Genomic DNA, 20,070 nt, shown 5'->3' with positions numbered 1-20,070 from the left:
TTATCACAGCCAGGAATTAAATCAAATGTGAGACTTTTAAATTGAGGGATATTGGCCAGGTGCTGGCAGGTGAGACTAGATTGGGTTCGGATATCTGGTCGGCATGGATGGGTTGGACCGAAGGGTCTGTTTCCTTGCTGTACATCTCTATGGCTGTATGCAGTTCATTTTAGTTAGGAGCCTTTTGATGGATCAACAAGCAGAGATTTAGACTTTTTTGAGATTACAGGGAGGTTGAATGTGGGAAGCTGGCCCTGAGTGTGTTTGGAAAATGAAAGTATGAGCTGAGACAAGGGTGGAATCAGCTAGAAATAGTGGTCTTGGCGTGGGACTGAGTTATCACACTCTCCTCACCTCTGGGTTTCAGCTGGTTGCCAGATTGTGAATCAGGGCGGTAACACAATCGGGAGCTGAGTGGCCTTGGTGGAGCCTAAAGTGAGTGTCGCTCAGCTGGCTGTTGCTGAGCAGCTGCTGCTTGGTAGCCCTGTAGATGACACCTTCCATCACTTTACTGCTGATCGAGTGTGGACTGACAGAGGGAAATTGCCTGGGTTGGATTGCCCTGTGTTGTTGTGTTGAACAGCCCTGGGCAATGTTCCACATTGTCGGTCGATGCCAGTGCTGGAGCGGTACGTGGCTCGGTGGGTGGCAAGTTCTGGAACACAAGCCATCAGTATTATTGCCAGAATATTGGCAGGGCCCGTAGCCTTTGCACTACTTAACCATTTCTTGATGTTATTCAAACTGAACCGAACTGGCTTAAAACTCACATCTGTGATGTTAGAAACCAGTGGAGAAGGCTGAGATGGATCATCCCACTTTGCACTTCTGGCTGAAGATTGCTGCAAATGCTGTCTTCTTATCTGGTGCATGGATGTGTGAGGCCCCTCCATCAGTAAGGGTGGGGATTTCTGTGATGCTTCCTCCAGTGAGTTGTTTAATTGTCCATCACCGTTCACAACTGGGTGTGGCAGAACTGCAGAGCTCCAATCTGTTCCATTGGATGTAGGATCACTTAGCTCTGTTGCTTGCTGCTGATGCTGTTTGATGCAGGTAGTTCTGTTTGATAGCTTCACCAGGTTGGCACTTCATTTTTAGGTCTGCCTGGTGCTGCTCATGGCATGCCCTCCTTTACTGTCCATTGTGATGGGTGAGAGCAGGATTTACAAACCCATGAAATTACAGATTGTGCTGGAGTACAGTTCTGCTGCTGTTGATGTCCCACAGTGCCTCAGAGATACCCAGTTTGAGATCCTACATCTCTTCGAAGTCTGTCCCATTTTGAACTGTGATAATGTCACTCAACACGATGGAGGTTTTTCTCAACTTTAAGGCAAGACTTTGTCTCCGAAAGGAATGTGTGATGGTCGCTCGTACGGATACTGTCATGGACAGATGTATCTCCGCTGTTCAATTCATAACAATGAGATCAAGTATGTTTTACACTCTTGTTGGTTCCCTCGCCACCTGCTGCAGACTCAGTTGAGCAGCTATGTCTTTTAGGACCTGGCCAGCTCAGTCAGTAATTCTGTTGCAGAGCTCGTCTCGATTGTGGACATTGAAATCCTGTACCCAGAGTACTTTTGACACCATTTTACTTCCTCAGTGCTTCCTCCAAATGTTGCTCATCCTGAAGGAGAACTGATCCATCAGCTGTGGGAGCACGGTACGTGGTAATCAGCAGGAGCCATGAGACTTTCTGGTCTCCGGAGCCAATGCTGTATACTCCCAGGGCAAATCCTCCTTGCCTGTACGCCACTGTGCCACCACCTCTGCCTGGTCTGTCCTGCCAGTGGGACAGGACATATCCAGAGATTTCAGGAGAAAGTGAAGACTGCAGATGCTGGAGATCAGAGTCAAGAGTCTGGTGCTGGAAAAGCACAGCAGGTCAGGCTGATAAAGGGCTTAGGCTCGAAACGTTGATTCTCCTGCTCCTCAGATGCTGCCTGACTGTTGTGCTTTTCCAGCACCACACTCTCGATATCTTGGGATGGTGATGGTGGTGTCTGGTCATTGTTTGTAAGGGATGATTCTGTGAGTATGAGTATGTCAGGCTCTTCCTTGATTGATCTGTGAGACAGCTCTCCACATTTTGGCACCAAAAACCATGTTTGTGAGGAGGATGTTGCAGCATTGAGAGGGCTGATTCTGTGGTTGTAATTTCTGGTGCCTTGTTAGTTGCCAGCTGGTCCATCCAGTTTCATTCCTTTGTTGATACTTTGGAGTGATTAATACAGTGAGCAGCTGGCTGGGCCGCTGTCAGGTTGGCAGGATTTTTTTCGCCATTGACAATGGTTTCATGGAGATCAGGAGATTCCTAATACGTTGTTTTTTTTTTTCTTGAATTCAGATTCCACCATCTGCCTAGATGGGATTCGAACCAGGACTTCAGCCGTTTGTTTTAATATTCTGGATAAAAGCTAAATACATCAGGTTTGTTCACTCATTTTAAATATCACTTACCCTGGTTTTGTTTCTTTGTAAAACACTGTCCATCATCCTCCATCCTCCCCTCTAACAACGAGTGAGGAGCACATGGAGTTTCTCTGACACTAAGACTGAGATAATCCGATCTACTCCTTCCCTCCCTCCCACTAGCCCACTGAGCCAAACTGCATCACGTGGTATTCCTGGTTTTTATCCTAAACCTACATCTTTCTCCAGTCTCTTGTAAAGCCTTATCAGAGCTCACCTTGACCCTTTACTCTAATCTCACTAAACTCACTTTCCAACTCTCTTTCCTCCGCTGCCGCCTCATCACTCCCCCTCGCCAATTCATAGATTTTGTTCCTTGTTCTGTCTGTTGGTCTTTTTTGGTTCTGTCCTTCTCTCCCATTCTGTGGAAAACTAACATTTGACCTCACCGTTGTTGGAAAATCCTGCTCCATCTCCACTCTCCCTTTCCTTTCTGAATTCCTTGCATTTGGTGTCCCTCAACGATCTATCCTTGGTCTCTCCTGTATTTCACGTACATAGTGCCAGGAAGTGATATCGTCCAAAAACACTGTTAGGTTTGACATGTACACTGACGATGCCCAGCTCTCCCTCCCCATCATCCATTACTCACCTGTTACTCAGTTATCAAACTGCTTATCACATTCCCACTACTCGATTAGCTGCAATTTCCTCCAATGAAACACTGTCACGGTTAAACCCATTGCCTTACCTTTACCTTTCTGCTGAGCCCCTCCCTCCCACTGGGAACTCTGAGGCAGAACGACCCTCTTCACAATATTGCTGTTATATCTGACCCCAAGGTGACCTCTACACAATCACAACACCAGGAATTCCAATCTCAAACATTTCTTTTTTCCACCTCACCCCAGCTCCATTGCTACTGAAATCCCTTACCCGCGTCTGTGTCGCCTTAAACTTGAATCCAAAACAGAACCCTTGATTCCGTGACTCAGAATCTGGTTTCAGACTCCCCTCTCAATATTAACCCTCAGACACAGCCTCTCTCTATTTATCCTGTCAAACCCCTTAAGAATCCCATCTGTCTCAATGAGATCGCCTCTCTTTCTCCAAAATCCAGTGAGTAGAGTCCCAACCTTTTCAGCCTTTATTTAAAGGATAATCCCTCCAAACCAGGGATCATCTCATTGAATCTTCCCTGAAATGCCTCCAATAAAGTGACACATTTTCTTATCTAAAGGGACCAAAACTGCTCTCATTACTGCAGATATGGTGGTCTCACCAGCACTTCCACACGTTACTCTCAGGTATATACTCCAAACTCTAGTACTGAGAACCTTTGAATCAAAACATTCGATTCCCCTTCCTGATTCCCTGTTGTAACTGTGTGGTAGCTTTCTGTGTTTCCTGAACAATTAACCCTGGTCCCTTTGTTGTGCAGCTTTCTATAGTTTCCACCATTTAAATAATACTTTGTTCTTTTATTATCTCCTCCAAAATGAGCAACTTCCCGTTTTCCCAAGTTACATCCCATCTGGCAACTTGTTGCCCCCTTCTCCTGAGCATCTCTCTCTTTTCATAATCCTCTTAGACCTTTACAGTTATGCCTTTTCTAGCAGATATCCCCCCCTTCCCATTCTTCCAAACATTTACTGGGAGCACTGGGCAGTGGGAAGCAGGCAGAGTTGCTATCTTTTTAGGGATACGCTTTGGAGTTATTGAAAGGATCTTCCTCTCCATTGGTCAGGATGGAGACAACTTGCCCATCGTTAGCCTTTCACACCCATGTCTTATTGATGAGGCAGAGCGGCAGCATGGAATGAAAGAAAAGAAAATAATTCTTGTTCCCCATATCTCACTGACGCTTGGATCATTTTCTCCAATGTGTCAAAGAACTGCTGTGTTCAGTCACATGAGATCTCCAGTTGGAATCTCCTAGAAACCCGCAGATTTCCCCCTGAGTTGACTGCTGTTGTCCTCAAGGGTAATATGTACAGTAATCCTGGGCCACGAGGAGGGGATGGTGTAGGTTTCTAACTTGAACTGATAGTGATGGATTTTATAAACTTGTATTACAGGATATTACAGGTGGACATTCAGATGGTAATCTCAGTAAATGTTCTGCCAAACTCTGATTGAATTACTCAGTATATCAGGACCTGGATATTCGCGTTGTGTGTGTGAGTATTGTGTTCCAGATCAATCCCATTTGCTGCTTAAAAATTCTCCTTTGAATTATCGCATTCTCTCAAAAGGTCTCCCCAAACCTTCAATGTATCATGTAATCCTTTTATGATGACCTGATGAGTGTAAGGTTTATTGTTCGAATATGTAATTTTTGTATAAGGATGTCTCAGAGAGGGAGCAGAATATTCTTAAAGGGGAGAATAACCATTTTCAGGGGAGGCTGTTGTTTATTTGTATCAATGACATAGGAATAGAAGAGTTCACATTGTTGGATCATTGGAGTCTCTTGTGGGGTAGAATTGACCTCCATCAGAAGGATGGATTGTACCTGCACTGGAAGGGAACAGTTGCTAGTGCTATTCAGGAGGCATTAAACCAGTGAAGGAATGTGGGTAAACCCAGAGAGAGAGTGAGGAAGAGCTAAGTCTGACGCTGGTACAGTTCAGACATCAAACAGTCAAGGCAGACAAGGGCAAGGCACAGAATGGGCAGTTACACTGCATTTATTTCAATGCAGGAGGCCCGATAGGTCGGGCAGTGGAGCTCTAGGTATGGTTTTGAACATCGCACTGGGATATTATAGCAATTACATAGGCATGACTTAATGATGGATAGGACCAGCAGCTTAATGTTCCAGTGTATAGATGCTATAGCAAAGATAGGAAGGGGGCAACAGAAAGGGGGCGTGGTATTTTTGATTAGGGATAACATTACAGCCGGGCTTCAACAGGGTATTCCTGGGAGTACATCCAGGCAGGTTATACAGGTGGAACTGAGAAATAAGAAAGGGATGATCTCCTTATTGGGATGGTACAATTGACCCCCCCCCCCCCCCCCTTCCCCAATAGTCAGCAGGGAGTTGAGAAGCAAATTTACTAAGAGATCACTTCTCTGTAAGAATAGTATGGTTGTGTACAAGACTTGACCTTCTTTGTTATTCATTCACAGGATGAGGGTGTCACTGGCTGGGCCCAAAGGGCAGTAAAGCGTCAGCCACATTGCTGTGGGTCTGGAGTCACATGTAGGCCAGACCAGGTAAGGATGACAGATTCCTTCCCTGAAGGATATTAGCGAATCTGATGAGGTTTTTTTTTCTCAATAATCAACAATGGTTTCATGGTCTTTAATAGATTCTTAATTCCAAATTTTTATTGAATTCATATTCCACTCTCTGCCGTGACGGGATCCAAACCCTGGTCCCCAGAACGTTATCTGGGTGTCTGGATTATCCATCTAGTGATAATCTCACGAGGCCATTTGGCAGGGTGAGTGACTGAGGTATCCGTAGGGCAGCACATCAGCACCAAATATCCCATGGTCTCTGCGGAAGATAGAAAGGGCTGGGGAGGGAGATATATCCCTGGTGGTGGGGTCTGACTGTAGGTAGCGGACATAGCAGAGATTAATGGCGATTTGTGGATGGCAGGTGAGGACCGGGGGATTATATTCTTATTGTGGTTGGAGGGGTGAGGGGAAGGCGGAGGTACAGGAAGTGGAGGATATGCGTTGGAGTGCATTGTTGATCAAATGGGAGGGAAATCCGGTCCTTGAAAGAGGAAACCTTTCTGGGATGTCCTGGAGTGGAATTGCTTCTGCTGGGAGCAGATATGACAGAGGCAGAGGAATTGGGAGTACAGGATCACGTTTTTACAGGAATATACTCGATGGTAATCATGAGAGCAAAAAGGGGACTTGAAATATCTCTATGAAATAGTTTTTAAGGAGAATCCAGAGAGATTCTAAAAATACATTAAGGATAAAATAATAACCAGATGGAGAATAGGAATTCTTAAAGATCAACAAGGCCATCTATGGAGCAACAGGAGGTGGGAGAAATACTATGCTATTCTATTCTAGAGAGTTTGGAGAAATAAATAGTGATAACTTGAAAAGTGTCTAGATTACAGAGGAGGAAGTAGTGGATGTCTTAAACAGTAGCAAGGTTGATAAATCCCTGGGACCTGATCAGGTGTATCCCAGAAATTTGTGGAAAGCTCGGAAGGTGATGGCAGTGCCCCTCCCTGAGGTATTTATATCATTGTTTGTGACAGATGAGGTGCTGGAAGATGGGTGTCATTATTTAAAAAAGGTGGTAAGGAAAGGCCAGGGAACAAGAGAACAGTCCATCTAACGTCAGTGGTAGGTAAGTTGTTGGAAGGGATTCTGAGGAACAGGATTTACATGTATTTGGAAAGACGAGGATTGATTAGGGATAGTTAACATGGCTTTGTGTGTGGGAAATTCTCTCTCTCTAACTTGATTGAGTTTTTTTGAAGATGTGACAAAGATGATTGATGAAGGCAGACTGTGGACGTTGTCCATATGGACACTGAACAATGTTCCACAAAGCAGACTGGTTAGCAAGGTTAGATAACAACATGAAATGGCGGGAGAACGAGCCATTTGGATACAAAACTGGCTTGAAGTAGGAGGCAGAGAGTGGTGATGGAGGGTTGCTTTGTGGACTGGAGGCCTGTGAGCAGCATTGTCCTGCAGGAATGGATATTGGGTCCTTAAATAAATGACTTGGATGTGAATATGAGATATGGTCAGTGGGTTCACAGAAGACACCAAAATTGGAGGTGTAGTGGACAAAGAAGAAGTGGACAAGTTCAGAATGCAACAGTATCTTGACCACATGAGCCATTGGAGCGAGGAATGGCAGACTGGGTTCAATTTAGATAAATGTAAGCTGTTGGATTTTGGAAAGGCAAATCAGAGCAGGACTTGTACATTTAATGGTAAAGTCCTTGGGAATGTTGCTGAACATAGAGGCCATGGAGTGCAGGTTCATTGTTCCTTGAAAGTAGAGTCGCAGGTAGGCAGATTAGTGAAGGTGGGGTTTGGTATGCTTATATTTATTGGTCAATGCATTGAGTACAGAAGCTGGGACGTCAAATTGTGGTTGGACAGGACATGGATTAAACCATTTCAGGAATTATGTTTTAAGTTCGAAATTCCCTGTTCTGGAAAGGATGTTGTGAATCTTGAAAGAGTTCAGACAAGATTTACAAAGACTTTGCTAGGGTTGGAGGATTTGGACTACAGCGAGAGGCTGAATAGGCCAGAGTTAATTTCCCTGGAGAGTCAAAGACTGGGAGGTGACTTCATGGAGATTTATAAAATCATGAAGGGCATGGATAAGGTGAACAGCCAGGATCCTTTCCCCCCAGTTAGGTGGGATCAAAATAAGATCCCATGGGCTTAGGTTGAGAGAGCAAAGATTAATAACAGATCTAAGGGGCAAAGTTTTCAAGCTGTGTGTGGTGTATGTGTGGAAAGAGCTGCCAGATGAAACAGTGGAAGCTGATACAATTACAACATTTGAAAAGCATCCGATTGGGTACATGAATAGGAAGAGTTTCCAATGATACGGACCGATAGCTGGCAAATGGGGCTCCATTTGATGAGGATTCCTATTTGGCGTGGACAAATTGGACCAAAGGTCTGTTTCTGTGCTGTACATCTCTATGACTGTAATAAATTAAATAAGATGTGTTCCTCTTTTGTGGAGAGCTAGCAGAAGCACAGATAATTGTCCTTGGAGCTGAGAAGGTTAAGCAGTGATTTTGACCAGGTGCAAATTTGTTTCTAGGATATCTAATCTGCAGAGAGAGTGGAAATGTTAACAATGTCACAATTTTAGAAACTATTTTCAGGTAATTGGCAAATAATGTGAACATTATTTTATTCAGTAAGTTCTGAGTATCTGGAACAGTCTGAATGGCAGCTGGACACAGACTCAGCAGTTATTCATAAACAGATTTGGAATTTTACTTTTTAAGGGAAGATATGGGGGGCTATGGGCACATGGGAAGGGAATTTGGACAGATTTGCAGCATCTCCAGAGGGAGAGTGTACATCCCAAATGGGCTGAATAGCCCCAACCCCTGTGCTCTGTGATACTGCCCCATTGAGTGTGAATGTTGTAGCTCATCCCAGGGCAGAGAGAGGGAGGATCCCACCACTCACCTCACAATGGGCCCCGATGATTGATGTCAGCGCAGGCCAATAGGGGGCAGAGGGCCGTACTGGAGGACCAGGTCGTACCAGTTTGTCTTCCAACCAATCGGAGTGAATGAGGGCATCCTCAAGGCTGGAACTAAAGAAAGGCACATATCGCAGAGATTTGAGAAACTGGAGGACATGAGATAGGGAGCGTTCTGTGGCTGGTGAGGAATTATATAAATAAGGAAGAGTTGTGAGGCTGGATGAGGTGGCAGTGAACGGGAGAGTTGAGGATGGAGGAATTTAGATTAGTGAGGATTAGAGTCATAATGTTATACAGCAAGGAAACAGGCCCTGTGGTCCAACCAGTCCATGCCAACCATAATTGCAAACTGAACTAATTGTACCTGCCTCCGCTTAGTCCATATCCATCCAAATGTTTCCTATTTATGCACTTATCTGAATGTCTTTTAAATATTGTAATTATATTGACAGCTACCACTTCCTCTGGAAGTTCATTTGACACATATAATTTTTTTTTAAAACCATAATGTCTTTTCTCAAATCTTTCTCATTTCATCTCAAAATGAATGCATCCGAGTTGTGAATTCCCCTCTCCCTCGTCCATTCACCTTATCTACACTCTTTCTGATTTTATAAACCTCTAATAAGGTCACCCCTCAACCTCCTGCACTCCAGTGAAAAAACTCCCAGCCGATCCAGCCTCTCCTTAGAACACAATCCCTCCATTCATGGCAACATGCAGGTAAATCTCTCCTGAACCTGCTCCAATTTAATAATATCCTTCCTATAACAGCACAACCAGAACTGGACAGAGTATTCCAGAAGAGGCCTCCCCAACGTTCTGTACATCATCAACATAACGTCCCAACTCCTGTACTCAAAGGTCTGAACAATGAAGGTAAGTGTGCTAAGCACCTTCTTAACCACCCTGTCTACATGTAACACAAACTTCAAAGACGTGAAGCCCTCGGTTTCTTTATTCCCATATCACTACTCAAGGCCCTCCTTTTATTGAGTGTAAGTCCTACCCTCGTTTGTATTGTCAGGATATTATATTTTGCATTTATTCCAATCCAAAAAAATTTTGAGTATAAAGGCAGTAGGAGTATAATTAAGAGGAAAATCAGGAGGCAAAAAAAAGGGACATGAGATAGCTTTGGCGAATAGGGTTAAGGATAATCCAAAGGGCTTTTGTAAATACATGAGGAGCAAAAGGCTAACTAGGGAGAAAATAGAGACCCTCAAAGATCAGCAAGGCAGCCATTGTGTGGAGCTGCAGACGATGGGCGAAATAGGATACAAGTATTTTGCATCAGTGTTTACTGTGAAGAAGTACATGGGAGCTATAGAATGTGGGGAAATAAATGGTGACATCTTGGAAAATGTCCATATTACAGAGGAGGAGGAGGTGCTCATTGAGTGGCTAAGGAGCTGGTGCAGGGGAAAAGGATTCACGTTTTTTGGATCGTTGTGATCTCCTCTGGAGTAGAGTTGACCTGCGTAAGAAGGATGGATTGTACCTGCATTGGAAGGTGTCTAATGTCTAGGCAGGGAGACTTTCTGGTGATACTCAGGAGGCATTAAACCAGTGAGAGAGTGGGTGTAAACCCAAGAAGATAGTGAGTAAAGAGATATGTCTGAGGCTGGTACAGTTCAGAAGTCAAATAGTCAAGGCAGGCAAGGATAAGGCACAGAATGAAGTCAGACTGAGCAGTTGCACTGCATTTACTTCAATAGAAGAGGCCTGACAGGGAAGGCAGAGGAGCTCAGGGTATGGTTTTGAACATGGCACTGGGATATTATAGCAATTACAGAGGCATCACTCAGGGATGGATAGGACTGGCAGCTTAATGTTCCAGGGTATAGATGCTATAGGAAGAATAGAAAGAGGGACAAGAGAGGAGGGGGAGTGGCATTTTTGATTCGGGATAGCATTATGTTTTTGCTTAGGGAGGATATTCCTGGGAGTACGCCCAGTGAAGTTATTTAGGTGGAACTGGGAAATAAGAAAGGGATAATCACCTTATTGGGGTTTTCTGCATGGTTTCGTCCGGGTGCTCTGGTTTCCTCCCACAGACCAAAGATGTGCAGGTTGGGTGGATTGTCCAGGCTGAATTGCCCATAATGTTCAGGGATGTGTAGGTTGGCTGGCCCTGAGAAGTGCAATGTTATAGGAGGAGGTTAGGAGGCTTTCCAGGTCAGTATTAGTATGATGAGCTGAATGACTTGCTTCCACACTGTTGGGAGTCTCTGATAATTCTACTCGTTTTAAAATAGTTACAGAAAATAATATACCAGATCTAAGAGTTAAGGTTCTGAATTGGACAAAGGCCAATTTTGATAGCACAAGGCAAGAACTTTCATCTGGCGCCTCAAGCCTGCTCTACCATTCAATAAGATCAGGGCTGATCTTCTCATGGCCTCCGCTCCACTTTCCTGATCTCTCACCATAACCCTTAATTCTTTTCCTATTCACAAATCTACATTTTGCCTTAAAGGCATTCAAGTTGATAACGTTAAATGCTGCACTCGGCAGGGAATTCCACAGATTCACAACCCTTTAGCTGAAGAAGCTCCTCCTGAACTCAGTCCTAAATCTGCTCCCCCTTATTTTGAGGTAATGCTCTGTAGTTTGACCCACCCCCAGTGGAAATAGCCTCCCTGCTTCTGTCTTATCTACTCCCTTCATAATTTTATTGTTTCCTATCCAACCTCCCATTCTTCTAAATTACAATGACTAAAGAACCAGTTTTCTCAATCTCTCCACATGCACCAATCCTCAACTCCTAACCCAAACTAGTGAACCTCCTCTGTACTCCCTCCAGTGCCAGTACATCTTCCTGAAGTAAGGAGACCAAACCTGTACACAGTACTCCAGGTGTGGCCTCCCCAGCACCCTGTACAGCTGCAGCATAACCATCCCTCTAGCAAGGAAGGACAATATTCCCTTCACTGCCTTAATTACCTGCTGCACCTGCAAACCAACTTCCTGTGATTCATGCACAAGGACACCCAGCTCCCTCTGTACAGCAGCCTGCTGCACGTTTTCACCATTTCATAATCCAGTTTGTTGTTAGTCCGACCAAAATGGATGACCTCACATATCCCAACATTGAACTCCATCTGCCAGATCCTTACCCACTCACATAACTGATCTGTATCCCTGTGCAGACTTACAGTGGCCTCTGCACACATTGCTCTACCTCATCTTTGTATCAAATGTGAACTCTGACACCGTACACTTGGTCCTCAACTCCAAAACATTTGTGTAAATTGCAAACAGTTGTAGTGCCAACACAAATCCAAACACCCATTTATCCCCATTCTTTACATTTTGTTGGTTAACCGATCCTGTATCAATGATAATTACCCATAATGCCATGCATCTTTACCTTATTCAGCAGCCTTTTATGTGGCAACTTATCGAATGCCTTCTGGAAATCCAGGTACACCACATCCACCGAATCCCCCTTGTCCAACGCACTCGTCGTATCCTCAAGTAATTCCAGTAAACGCGTTAAACGTGACCTGCCGTTCATGAATCCATGCTGTGTCTGCTCAATGAGCCAATTTCTACCCAGATATCTCACCACTACTTCCTTGACAGGTTCAAGCATTTCCTCCACTACAGAAGTTAAGCCATCGGATCCTTTTTGAAAAATAGTGGCACCACATTTGCAGCTTCCAGTCTGTCAAAACCAGACATCCAACAAATTTTAGTGAATTATCACGAGGTCTATTTGTTATTCTCTCCCCCCTCCCCCACCCCTCCTCAACATTTCTTTTAGTCCCTGGGATGCATTCCATCAGAGTCAGGAGGCCCATTACCTCTTTACTGAGAATGATTGCTTCTGTATCCTCATCTGCCATTGCCTCCCTCGGCCTGCGACAATGAGAGTATATAGACAGTATGTTCCTGTTAAGGCCAAGGCTGGTAGGTGTAAAGAGTGCTGCCTGACGAAAGAAATTGAGGGCCTGGTTGCAAAAATGAAGGAGGGATATGGCAGGGACAGAAAGCTGTGTTTGTGTGAATCCCTAGAGGAGTGTAGCGGCTGTAAGAGTATACTCGAGGTAAACCAGGAGGGCAAAAAGGGGACATGAGATAGCTTTAGGAAATAGGTTTAAGGAGAATCCAAAGTGATTGTACAAATACACTAAGGACAAACGAGTAACCAGGCAGAGAATAGGTACCCGCAAAAGTCATCAAGGCTGTCTGTGGAACCGCAGGAGGTGAGAGCGATTCTGTATGAGCGGAGAGGTTTTACAAAAAAAAAATGCACGTCAGAAAACACAAATTCGTACGTCCCAGTCTCGTGTTTTCAGTAAATGGGGAATTGCCTCAGTGTGGCTGCAGGCATGAGTGCGCGCCACCATTTTTATTCGGGGCAAGAATTCAATGGACACGTGCGGAGCCGCCAGCTTTGTAGGGGGCAAGGTGCAGCCAGGCGCGTGTTCAGCCTTTCTCTGGTACAGAGTCATTGGGCAGGATTTACACAGAGCACATTCAAACTCAGAGAAATGGATGTTTATTTCTGGATTTGTTTCGCCATTCATTTAAATGATTTGGTATCGTAAATGAGTTTGCAGGTCATACAGAATTGGAGGTATTGTGGATAATGAAGAAGGTTACGTCAGATTACAATGAGATATTGATCAGATGGGGTTTAATTTAGATAAATATGAGGTGCTGCAGTTTGGAAAAGCAAATCAGGGCAGGACTTGTACACTGAATGGCAAGGCCCTGGAGACGTTTGCGGAACAAAGAGACCTTGGATTGCAGATTCATAGTCCTTGCAAGTCAAATTGCAGGTAGATAGAATGATGAAGAAGGTATTCAGTATATTTTCCTTTATTGGTTCGAGCATTGAGTATAGGATGTGGGAGGTCATGTTGCTGTACAGGACATTCGTTAGGCCACTTTTGGAATATTGTGTGCAGTCCTGGCCTGCCTCCTATCAGAAGGGTGCTGTGAAACTTGAAAGGTTTCAAAAAAGAATTACAAGGATGTTGTCCGGGTTGGAGGATTTGAGCTGTAGGGTGAGGCATAAAAGGCTTGGGCTGTTTTCCCTGGAGTGCCATAGGCTGAGTGGTGATGTGATGGAGGTTTATACAATCATGAGGGGCATGAATAGAGTAAATGAACAAGGTGTTTTCCCTGGAGTGGTGGTGGCCAGATGTAGAGGGCATTTAGGGTGAACGGAGAAAATTTCAAAGGGCCTAAAAGACAACTCTTTCATGCAGTGGGTGGAATGAATGCCAGAGGAAGTGGTGGAGGCTAGTACAATTAAAACATGTTAAAGGCATCTAAATAGACACATGATATGATTAGGAAGCATTTACAGGGATATGGGCCAAGTGCAGGCAAATGGGAATAGATTCGACTTGGATTCCTGGTTGGCATGGATGAGTTAGACTGTAGGGTCTGTGTTGGTGCTATGACTGTGGGATCATAACAGCTTACACTGTTCTGCTTCATCTCTGGGCTCCCTCGTGACCACTCTGTCAATATCTAGCTTCCTTAGTCTCAAAAAAGCGTGTATATTTGGTCTGTTTAGTATTTTACTATTACTTTTACAGACATTTTTGTAAGTTGATTTTTCACTGCGGCCCAGCCCCTGACCATGTGCTGCTTATTGATTTTTTTCTGGAAAATCTTTGACAGCCAAGAATTCTTTCTTCCAATAAGCAAGTGCATTTTCCTTCCATTTCTAACTATCAACTTCTGCACCATTTTCATTCCCTGTAATCCGTTTTGCACTCCCTGAAACATCAACTGTGTTTCTCCTTCCACAGATACCAGTGATTAATGCCAAATCCCTGTTGCCTGGGGAGAGGGTGATGTTTGACTTTCTTGTACAGCTGCAGTTTGTGTGGTGAAGGTGCTCTCACAATGTGGTTGGGTAAGAGACATTAGAGTATTCATTACAGCAACAGTGATGATTTGAAGATAATGTCCAATTAAAGAACAGTTTGTAGTTTTGTTATCCTGCTTATAATTTCACAAAAATATTATTGGGAACTTTAGACATAATGCCAGAGAAGGATGATATTAGGTCAGGTGACCAAAAGCATTGCCAAATAAGCAGGTGTTGAGGACTGTCTAAAGGAGGAAAGCAGATCTGTGAGGTTTTAGCTGTGAATTTCAGACCTTTTTGCTTTGGCAACTGTAAAAGCAGCCACACAGGTGAGGTAATGAATTAACAGATCATTGGGGGTCTCGAACAGAATGGGTTGTTGAGGTCTCAAAGGGTGTGTGTTGCAGCGAGCTCGGGATGATCACAACCAGGAATTGAATCAAGGGTGAGAATTTTAAATTGAGGGATGTGGGCCGGATGCTGGCAGGTGAGACTAGATTGGATTGGGATATCTGGTCGGCATGGATGGGTTGGATTGAAGGGTCTGTTTCCATGCTGTACATCTCTGTGGCTCTATGTTGTTGATTATGAATAGGAGCCTTTTGATGGATCGACAAATTTTGGTACGAGGGTGTACTTGGACAGCAGAGATATAGTGTTTCTTGAGATTACAGGGGGGTTGAATGTGGGCAGCTGGCCAGGAGTGTGTTTGGATAATGAAGTTTGTAGATAACACAAGGTGGATGAGAGTATATGAGCTGATACAAGGGTAGAATCAGCTAGAAATAGTGATCTTGGAGTGGGACTGGGCTGTCGCTCTCACCTCACCTCTGGGTTTCAGCTGGTTGCCAGATTGTGAATCAGCGAGGTAACACCATCGGGAGCTGAGTGGCCCTGGTGGAGCCTAAAGTGAGTGTTGCTGAGCTGGCTGTTGCGGAGCAGCTACTGCTTGGTAGCCCTGTAGATGACATTTTCCATCACTTTACTGCTGATCGAGTGTGGACTGACAGAGGGAAATTGCCTGGGTTGGATTGCCCTGTGTTGTTGTGTTGAACATCCCTGGGCAATGTTCCACATTGTCGGTAGATGCCAGTGCTGGAGCGGTACGTGGCTTGGTGGGTGGCAAGTTCTGGAGCACAAGCCATCAGTATTATTGCCAGAATATTGGCAGGGCGCGTAGCCTTTGCACTACTTAACCATTTCTTGATGTTATTCAAACTGAACCGAACTGGCTTAAAACTCACATCTGTGATGTTAGAAACCAGTAGAGAAGGCTGAGGTGGATCATCCCACTTTGCACTTCCGGCTGCATATTTCTGCAAATGCTGTCATCTTATCTGGTGCATGAGTGTGTAAGACCCCTCCATCAGTAAGGGTGGGGATATCTGTGATGCTTCCTCCAGTGAGTTGTTTAATTGTCCATCACCGTTCACAACTTTGTGTGGCAGAACTGCAGAGCTCCGATCTGTTCCATTGGATGTTGGATCATTTAGCTCTGCTTGCTGCTGATGCTGTTTGATATGCAGGTAGTTCTGTTTGATAGCTTCACCAATTTGGCACTTCATTTTTAGGTCTGCCTGATGCTGCTCATGGCATGCCCTCCTTTCCTGTCCATTGTGATGGGTGAGTGCGGGATTTACAAACCCATGAGATTACAGATTGTGTTGGAGTACAGCCCTGCTGCTGTTGATGTCCCACAGTGCCTCAGAGATACCCAGTTTGAGATCCCACATCTCTTCAAAGTCTGTCCCATTTAGAACGGTGATAGTGTCACTCAACACAATGGAGGTTTTTCTCAACTTTAAGGCAAGACTTTGTCTCCAAAAGGAATGTGTGATGGTGGCTCGTACTGATACTGTCATGGACAGATGTATCTGCAGTTGGTCAATTCATAACAATGAGATCAAGTATGTTTTTCCCTCTTGGTTCCCTCACCACCCGCTGCAGACTCAGTTGAGCAGCTATGTCCATCAGGACCTGGCCAGCTGTCAGTAAATCTGTTGCAGAGCTAGTCTCGATTGTGGACATTGAAATCCTGTACCCAGAGTACGTTTGACACCATTTTATTGCCTCAGTGCTTCCTCCAAATGTTGTTCAACATGAAGGAGAACTGATCCGTCAGCCAAGGGAGGACACGACGTGATAATCAACAGGAGCCATGAGATTTCCTGGTCTCCGGAGCCAATGCTGAGTACTCTAAGGGCAAATCCTCCCTGTCTGTGCCACGACCTCTGCCTGGTCTGTCCTGCTGGTGGGGCAGGACATATCCAGAGATTTCAGGAGAAAGTGAAGACTGCAGATGCTGGAGATCAGAGTCAAGAGTCTGGTGCTGGAAAAGCACAGCAGGTCAGCCTGATGAAGGGCTTAGGCTCGAAACGTCGATTCTCCTGCTCCTCAGGTGCTGCCTGACCTGTTGTGCTTTTCCATCACCACAATCTCAATATCTTGGGATGGTGATGGTGGTGTCTGGTCATTGTCTGTAAGGATTGATTTCATGAGTATGACTATGTCAAGCTGTTCCTTGATTGGTCTGTGAGACAGCTCTGCACATTTTGGCACCAAAATCCAGATGTTAGTCTGGAGGACGTTGCACCATCTAAAGGGCTGATTCTGTGGTTGTATTAAATGGTGCCTTCTTAGATGCCGAGTGGTCCATCCAGTTTCATTCCTTTGTTGAGACTTTGCAGTGATTAATATAGTGAGTAATATTGTGAAACACTGTTCATTATCCTGTCTCCTCCACCCTTCGCTCCAACAAGAGTTTGGAGTACATGGAGTTTCTCTGTCACTAAGACTGAGATAATCCGATCTGCTGCTTTCCCCACTCCCCCCTCCCCCTCCCCCCCTCCCTCCCTCCCTCCCACTAGCCCACTGAGCCAAACTGCCTCACGTGGTGTTCCCGGTTTTTGTCCAAACCTACATCTTTCTCCAATCTCATCTCATGTCAAGCCTTATCAGAGCTCATCTTGACCCTTTACCCTAATCTTACTAAACCATAGACTTTCTAACTCTCTTTTCTCCTCCTCTTCATCAGTCCCCCTCACCGATTCACAGACATTGTTCCTTGTTCTGTCTTTTCTGGTTATGTGCTTCTCTCCCATTCTGTGAAAAACTGACATTTGACCTCATTTTTTTGGAAAATCCTGCTCCATCTCCACTCTCCCTTTCCTTTCTGAATTCCTTGCATTTGGTGTCCCTCATGGATCTATCCTTACTCTCTCCTGTATCTCACCTACATACTGCCAGGAGGTGACATTGTGTAAAAGCACCATGTTGGGTTTCACATGTACACTGATAATGCCCAGATCTCCCTCCGCATCATCCCTCTCCATTACTCTACTGTTACTCAGTTATCAAACTGCTTACCACTTTCCCACTACTCGATTAGGTGCAGTTTCCTCCAATGAAACATTGTAGTGGTTAAACCCGTTGCTTGACAAATTCCTTTCCCTTACTGCTGAGCCTCTCTCTCTCACTGGGAACTATGCAGCAGAACTACACTCTTCACAGTATTGCAGTTATATTTGACGCGAAGCTGACCTTCTGATCAGACATCGACACATCCCAAACACCAGGAATTCCAATCTCTTAAACATTGATTGTCTCCTCCTCACCCCAGCTCCATTGCTACTGAAACCCCTTACCCGTGTCAGTGTTGCCTTAAACTTGACGAATCCGAAACAGAACCCTTGATTCTGTGACTGACTCAGAATCTGGTTTCAATTTCCCCCCACAGTATTTACACTCAGACACATCAGTATTTATTCTGTCAAACCCCTTAAGAAGCTGGTGGTCCGGTCTGATTGTAGCTGGTGGAAATGGCAGAGGATGATATGTTGTATCTGGGTGGAAGGTAAGGACATGGGGGGTGGGGGGGTTCTATCCTTGATGCAGTTGGAGGTGTGGGTTTCAAAGGCAGAGGTGAGGGAAGTGGAGGAGATGTGGTGGATGGTAGTGACACATGGGAGTGGAAATTGCAGTCCTTGAAATACGGGGCCATTTTGTATGTTCTGGCCTCACTGGAACACTGCAGTAAGCATGAGACAGAGATGTTGGCTACGGAACAGGCTTGTGTGTTAAAGTGGCAGGCAGCTGGAAGCTCGGGGTCTGTTTTTGCAGCAGAACGTAGATCATCAGTCGCCATTTCCACCACCTCCACGGAGATGCTGCCAGACACAGGTTCCTGTCCCTCCATTAACAGCTACGCACCCTCCCAGTCAGATCGTAATCCACTCCTTTGTCTTTCCAAATGTTCCGGTCTGTCTTTGGGTTCTGTCCCTGCCGATGATTTCCTCTTTAACCCCTATCTCCTGCAGTACAAAGATCTGCAGGTTAGTTGAACTGGGGGTAAGGTACAGTGAGGCGCATGTGCATGTCCCTTTCCGAGGATTTGGGGGGGGGGGGGGGGTGGGGGGAGGTGGCGGTGTGCGATTTGAAGAGAGGCATTTACACATCAAGCACATACCAGGAAAAAAGTATGTCTTTATATTCTTCCTGTACTGACTGTGAGTTTTGTTTCGTGAATTCATTTAATCGGATATTAAATCAGAATAATTGAGGCTGGGATCTCAAACGCAGTTTTTACAGTCAATGGAGTCATCGGGATCTGAATATCATTGGCAGTTAACTGTGGAAGGAGAAAGGTTTTGTCTGTTCTGTTTGTGGGAAGATATCTCCAATATTTTTGTTAAGCAGAATGATGTACAAATTCGTGGTTGGATCACCCTTTGGGTGTGTGCTCTGTTCTGGGCCCTGCAGCTGAGGAAGGAGATATTGGCCTGCGAGGGAGCACAGATTTATCCAAATTACACCTCGTCTCTTTGTAAGTACTCTCAGATTTAGACCCAATCACCCACTTCATGATGTTAACCTGTAAACTTCAATTACCTGCAAACTTCCCATTAAAAATCCTTTTGGACTCAAATTCCAGTACCTTTTCAGGTGGAATGTCCCAGCTTCTGACAACTGTCTGTACATCCAGAAACTGCTGGATGACTCTGGGGTAACAAAGGGCTGAATTGAAAGATGAGGTGCTTCACTGAGCTCCCATTGAGATGCATTCGAACAGTACAGGAGGCTGAGGGCAGTGTAGGTATGAGCAGACAATGAAAATGACAGGGCTGCACTGTGAGGGTTGCTTGGCTCAATGAGAGTGTTCTGGAGTTGGGTGTAAACAGACTGATGTGAGACGGGGAGAAGGTGAGGCTGAAACTCAGTTTTAGTTCAGGCCGTTCAGAAATTCACATGGTCCCAATGTGAACAGCCAGTTTTTAAGTGATACCTGCGGATTATTTGTTAACAGTTTTAAAAGTATTTTTCCTGAGGGCAGTTGAGAGTTAACCACATTGCGTGGGTCTGGAGTCACATGTTGGCCAGACCAGGTGAGGATGACCGTTTCCTTCCCGACAGGACATTAGTGAACCAGCTGGGTTTCGAACAATTGACAATAGTTTCATGGTCATCATTCGCCTTTTCATTCTAGATTGTATTGAATTCCGATGCCACCATCAGCCATGTTGGGATTCTATCCCTAATCCTCGGAACATTGCACATGTCACTCATTTGGCAGGAATACCATTAAGCCATTGCCTCCCTTTTAGCAATGTTTAAAAGAAAGTTCCATCATTCTAGGTGTACAATG

The 20,070-nt window shown here is 44.9% G+C and overlaps 1 long non-coding RNA gene across 2 annotated transcripts in view; it reads left to right on the top strand.

Moving 5' to 3' along the window:
- The first annotated feature begins 5,592 nt into the window (after positions 1 to 5,592).
- The window catches only part of LOC122551872 (uncharacterized), a 31,301-nt gene continuing 16,823 nt past the window's right edge, over positions 5,593 to 20,070 (top strand). Inside the window, exons 1-3 of one of the 2 annotated variants that reach the window (XR_015753398.1) lie at positions 5,593 to 5,637; positions 9,368 to 9,472; positions 14,368 to 14,474. This is a non-coding gene — a long non-coding RNA (uncharacterized LOC122551872). The remainder of the gene's footprint in view (positions 5,638 to 9,367; positions 9,473 to 14,367; positions 14,475 to 20,070) is intronic. The other variant, XR_015753399.1, reaches the window with a different exon arrangement.

Source organism: Chiloscyllium plagiosum, unplaced genomic scaffold (genome assembly GCF_037043375.1).
Source record: "Chiloscyllium plagiosum isolate Xiang-an unplaced genomic scaffold, Cpla_swu_hap1 HiC_scaffold_37, whole genome shotgun sequence".
Taxonomy (NCBI): Eukaryota; Metazoa; Chordata; class Chondrichthyes; order Orectolobiformes; family Hemiscylliidae; genus Chiloscyllium; species Chiloscyllium plagiosum.
This window is presented reverse-complemented; position numbering and strand designations above follow the sequence as displayed.